We start from the raw sequence: 6,000 nt of genomic DNA, 5'->3' as shown, positions 1-6,000 counted from the left end.
GATCGTAACAGAGCGCGCTCCACTACGACAAAGATTCCCCGTAAGGCCTTTTCCGCAGACTAATGGTGAAAGTGCTGTTGGCGAGCACCCGATCAGGCTGACAGCTGACGAGGCGCTAGCGTGGCCAGAACAACAACAAAAAGAAGTCACACCCGGCCGCCTTTGTCTGCCCAGTGAGCGCCGGCGTTTCCACACCGCACCAGCGAATACTTTTAGGGCTGAGTCTACCTAGAGGAGGACTTGGCAAGGAATTAAACTTCGTAGCGCAGTGCGCAAAAAGCCACTCTGCAACGCTTTGACGCACACACACACAGAGACACGTGCACGCGCGCGCGCGCGCACTCACACACACAAGAACACAAATGTTTGGGAATGAAAATTCCTGGCCCGATGTCTGGCTGCGCGTGGGGAGGGGCTAAACGGGTGAGCATCAGCCCCAGGGCTCCCTATTCTTCTCATTAAACAAGAGCCAAGTTTCTATCGGGCGGGTCCCACAGTCCCTCCAGCCCCTAAGCACCCACCCACCCCATCCCTTTGCCTCTCCACCCACCCACCCACCCTCCCCTTCCCATCCCATCCCCACGCCTTCCACTCTCTCTCTCCTTGCCGGCACTTGCAGACGCACGCTGGCGTTCACTACATTGCACGCGTGTGAGATAGCGGTCCTAACCCAAGAGCCATCCCACCCTTCCAGCGGGAGAAACGCGCCCTGTAAGTTTGCGTGCTTGCGTCTGCTGTCATCGGCTTCGTAAGCCACTGGCTCTGTAACAGATCAACTTCTTGCTAACTATGCACGTGTGTGTGTGCTCCACTGATTTTGAGTATGTAAACATTAGTAGTGTGGTACATGCATACATACAACAGAGTAAGTGTGTGTGTGTGATTAACTTGTGTGTGTTGTAACAAAATATAGTGTGCAGCCTTCTGTCAATTCACTGCTGGATGAAGGCATTGATCTCCATGATAATGTCAGTCATAAGGAGTTTGTTTGACGATACTTGACACCACGCCGGGCATCCGTGTAGGTTGATGAATGGAGTTGGATGCATGAATGTGTGCTTTATCTGTGCTTATTCATTACAATGTTGTCACCATATCCACTTCACAGGTATGGCTACAGAATGGGTTAAGCGTATGTACACATGCGCATAGGCACACACACGCGTTCTATTTTAGCACGTATGGGTATTCAATGCCACGTTTAACCATTTATATATCTAGAAGCAATTATATTTTGGCAGGGATATGTGTAAGTGTTGTATCTCACGTGTGAATATATACTTAGACAGTACTCTTAAACAGTATGTACATGTATGCATATGATATATTGTCAAATTGTATTAGAACATACTCTGAACACATTCACGTATGCTTAGTCACACACGTGATACAATTCATTATTAACCGATTATCGTTTCATCATATACTCATGTAATTATGAATGTGTGTGTGTGAACATAAGTAGGGCTTTCAATGTGCTCACGCGGGGCATGTATGTTTAGACACTCGAGCATGGAGGAGCTTCCCAACTTAAAACACACTTCACGTGTTTATACAACGTGTGTGTGTGTGCGCGCATTCTCACGTGGGGAGCAGGGGTGTAGTGGTTAGCGCAACTTCGCTGCGAACCCAGCGGCCGAAGTTTCGCTCCAGCTCACGATCAATATCAGTGGCGAATGTCCGAACCGGTCCTGGGTCCCTCCTAGGTCGACGTAGCCTTAAATGAGCACTCGGTGCAGTGTGTAAACATGAGCAATGGGGAGACAAAGGCGGCCGGGGTGGTGCTGACCACACAGCAGGTTTCTCGGGGGATCTTTGTCTTTGCATGCTCCTGGTGCCGTTCCTGTTCTGCTGTAGCGTGCACCGGTGCCTACTCGATCCAGGACGATTGGTGGCACGTGAAATAAAGATCGATTTCGATTTAAAGCTTTCGTGATTGCAGGGATTCATCTTCTTGGTTCTTTCGGTAAAGTCACGTAGAATGGAAATAATAAAATAATAAAATAATAAAAACTAAACATAATAAATTAATTATCACGACGTTTCGGCCACAACGCAAGCAGTCGTCCTCTGGTGGAGAACAGACTTTGTCTTCTCGACAGACCTGTTCTTCACCTGAGGACGGCTGCTTGCGTTGTGGCCGAAACGTCGTGAGAATTATTTTATTATGTTTTATTTGTATTATTTTATTATTTCCATTCTACGTGACTTTACCGAAAGAACCAAGAAGATACAGATCGATTGTTTTTGTATTGATTGTCTATGTGCGTATGTATTCCGACGCGTCCATCATCTGGAGCGGCGATGAGGGAGCAGGCAGGGCAGTGCTCATCAGGGGGATTTGGGGAGGCATGAGGCTTGGAAACCGTCCAATGTGTTGCGTTTCACGTGCACGCCGCTCTGCTGCCACATCACCGCCGCTCCGACTCCGCCGGCCCTGACACCGAATGATCAGCTCGAGTCTGCTGCTGCTGTCCCTGCTAAAAATGCAGCCCTGGAGCGAGACTAATTTTTGGAATTCGGTGCCACGAGACTGATGTGTTGCGCGGCATGCGCGTTGTTGTGGCGTTATATATATACAAATAAAATGTTAAAAATGGGTTTGTAAAAAATATGTTTTTGTTGTTGTTCAATATTCTATTCGCTGCGCCTCGGGACGATTCCACTGCGGTGTACGTGGTTCTCTAGGCGGCTTTGCAGCGTGTTCTGAACGCAAGTGGACAAGCCTGGGGCTCTGATCGGGATGTTCCTCGACCAGTGCCGGATTATCCCAGTAGCACAAGTAGCTACAAATGTAGTAGCTACGGGCCCCGCACTTTCAAGGGCCCCGCGCTAAATGCTTTCAGGCTATCAATTCCGGTTCAGTGATTCTGCACTTGCTCTATTACTATACTGCCTTCAACTTTTATGAACGACTGGGTGTTTAAGGTTAGCGATTTGTCGTATTATCTGGCTGTAGTAGCAAATGAAAAAAATACAATTACTTTAATATTCAAGTAAAAAAATTAAGTATTTTAATATTTACGTGTTTTTATTTTATTTCGGGCCCCTTTATAAAATATGCTACAGGCCCCGCACTAGCTTCATCCGGCACTATCCTCGACCAAGCAGCAAGTCCGATTGCTTGGTCAAGTGCCAGATAGAAGGGTTAAAAAACAATTATCATATTTTTACTGGCAAATGAGGTTCCCATAGTGTAGATGCTTGCCCCGAGCTCTCATACTCTGATGGTGCATTGTCTTTGAGTTGTGCGCCTTTTGGCGTCATCTGGTCCAACCCATGTGAGACTGGGCTCTAAGGAAAGCTGTCTCGAGTGTGGACCAATCAACTTCAAGGACGGTGCACATTATCAGAGTTATGTCTTTTGTTTGTATTATGACTGCAGGTATTGCCGTCTATGCAAACATGACTCCTTGTAAAAAAAAGGTGTCAGTTTTGTTGCCAGATAAAAGGGTAAAAAAACAATTATCATATTTTTACTGGCAAATGAGGGTTCCCATAGTGTTAACAGGCTGTTAAGGGCAACATTTGATGTAAAGCGGGCTGCGAAGTCTGTGACTATGTCTGTGGACTCGGGCGCAACGTGCGCGACTCACCGCTGTGAGCCTCAAAACAACACGAGCTCGGCTCCGAAAGAATTTCTCTTTGCAAAAGACGCCGTGTGACCCCCCCCCCACCACCACCTCCTCCCCCCCCCCACACCGAGTTTCGCCCGACAGTCGTCATGGGTTTATGTGGTGACGGATTTGATAAGTGGTGACGACGTGGGGTTGGTTGCGGATAAGGTTGCATTGCTCCGCAATTATTTTCTTCTCGGAGTCTTTGGTTTTGTGTTGTTGAAACGACGGGTGCAACGTAGCGCCGGACGGCCTGGTCGTCAATCGCAGCCGACGTGACAAAGTCTGTCGCCCTGGATGAGCTCTCGTGTCTGTCGACGGCCCCTAAGGCACGGCTGGAAAGTCCACAGTCGTATGGCGGAGCCAGTCTTTCCCCACGGTTAACACGTGCACACAACCGTAGGTGCACACTGGGGCGTTTTAAAAGCTCCGATCATCACTGGACATCTGTGAAAAAGAGCTTAAACGTTCATCGGATTCCTTCAGGATGAATGAATATTCCGATTATAATATTTGAAACGGTGGAAAATTTACTAGAATCCCTCCCGCCTCTGTCCACCTGGTAGTATAAATGTGTCCGCCACAGTTAGTAAATCAGCATGATGGGATGTGGTAGGGTAAAGTGTGAGTACTCCCATCTCTTCCTAGACATCCGGCCAGCGTGGAAGAGTAGGCCAAACACCTCAGAGGGGCTGGCTATGATTCATTTAGTGGAGGCCCTTCCACATGCAGTGGTGTGAGCAAGGAATTGCAGGGCTGCACCTTTACCTCTGTTCTGTACCTATGATAACATCTCTGGAATAAATACATGTACAGGCCTATAATTAAATGTCACACACATACTGCCGCTAAATGCTCTATTAGTTTAGTATAAAGTTGTCATTTATACAAACACAGCACGTGTGTGTGTGTGTATATATATCTCTACGTGGAACTTTATGCAATGATTTAAATCGCAGGTTATATTTCACATGCTGTTGTGGACAAATCGGAATACAAAAAACACCTTTGTGAAGTCACGTGTGGTTTTATACTCAGCTGGGTGCCATGGCGCCGCCAATTCTAACAAGCGTCACCAGTGAGGACTGAGGAACTCGCTTAGCTCCACGAGTGTGCTCACCGCATTCATTGACCGCTCGAGAGAGAGAGAGCGAGCGAGCGTGAAGTGTGAATTACCTCTAGAGGTAAGTTCGCAAAAGCGTGCCTTGCATTCGCTCACGCGTTGTCCAAAAGCAACAGATAACACTGGTCAACACACTTTTTCTGGCATAAGATATTCCAACGGTTGTAAGGTAATTTTGGGGTGCTGATTCCAAATCTGGCATCAGTTTCTGTCTATCACATCAGGTTTTTGAGATATCAAATATTGCATTTTCAATAAAAACTGCGGAAGAAAAATATAAAATAAATGTGGATATCTACATAAAATTATATTATAAACACACGATCCTAAAAATACAGCACCATATTTTAACACTAAAGTAGTCACTGGCTCGCAATAACTTGCAATCATAAGTGACAGAGTTAATTTCGGGTAAAATCAATGAAAATGGGGTATGCCGATGAGATGTGATAGAGCAAATCTGAGGTCAGATATGGAATCAGCACCCTGAAATTAGTCTAAAACAGCTGCAAAAGTCCAGGCCAGAAAAAAACTTTTTTTTTTGTTGACCAGTGTAATGGACGTGGCCCATTAATTCAGATAAGCTAGGCAAGGACGAACACTCGAGGGTTTCGATATTCACAGAAGGACGTGATCTTTAAAGGTGTATTGAAAATGTTTGATACTGCTACTGATACTCATGCTGTTATGGAGTGACTCATGTAGCCAGCTATGGCTGCCAAGTTTGGTCGTACATGTTACGTGTCGTTTTGTTGTTGAATTTGAATCACAGTTCCTATGATCACTGTTACATTGTTTTTATAGCTTTATTTTGGTGATTTTGAAAACGTTTTGGTTTAGCCATGTTTGTTTGTTGTAGTACAGAGTTAGCCTGATAACTTTAATTTAAATTGTCTTATGGTTGTTATTGTTTGACTTGCATCCCACTGGGATTTTTGCAGAAAGCGTTGATATACGGTGCTTTTTCTGGAAGTCTTTGCTGCTTTTTCCTGGATTTTTCTGTTGCGTGCAGTCACTTTAAGATGTTTCTTTTCATGTTTTTGTTTGTTGCGGTTGCATCCGAGTCAAGAGCCGCATGGCTCACAGAGTTTTCCCTAGTAAATGAAACTGAAACTGAAAGCCGCTATGGTACAGGTAGGTTCGCGAACGCCTCTCTCGTGGGCTAAGGCAGCACACGGTGGCGTCAGAACCACTGCAGCACACCTGGTGGACTTTGCGTAGTGCTGAGGTTCATCCGCAACCACAGAGTTAATTCGTTTG

General features: G+C 46.0%; 1 protein-coding gene across 1 annotated transcript in view; it reads left to right on the top strand.

Annotated features, from left to right (window-relative positions):
- Positions 1–613: 613 nt before the first annotated feature.
- The window catches only part of LOC144721235 (filamin-C-like), a 95,515-nt gene continuing 90,128 nt past the window's right edge, over positions 614–6,000 (top strand). The window contains exon 1 of the mRNA XM_078598687.1: positions 614–711. The gene's annotated coding sequence lies outside the window, so the exon portion shown is untranslated. The remainder of the gene's footprint in view (positions 712–6,000) is intronic.

This window comes from Lampetra planeri, chromosome 11 (assembly GCF_965212315.1).
Source record: "Lampetra planeri chromosome 11, kcLamPlan1.2.h2, whole genome shotgun sequence".
Classification (NCBI taxonomy): Eukaryota; Metazoa; Chordata; class Hyperoartia; order Petromyzontiformes; family Petromyzontidae; genus Lampetra; species Lampetra planeri.
The sequence above is the reverse complement of the archived record's forward strand: the minus strand, read 5'-3'. Positions and strand labels throughout refer to the sequence as shown.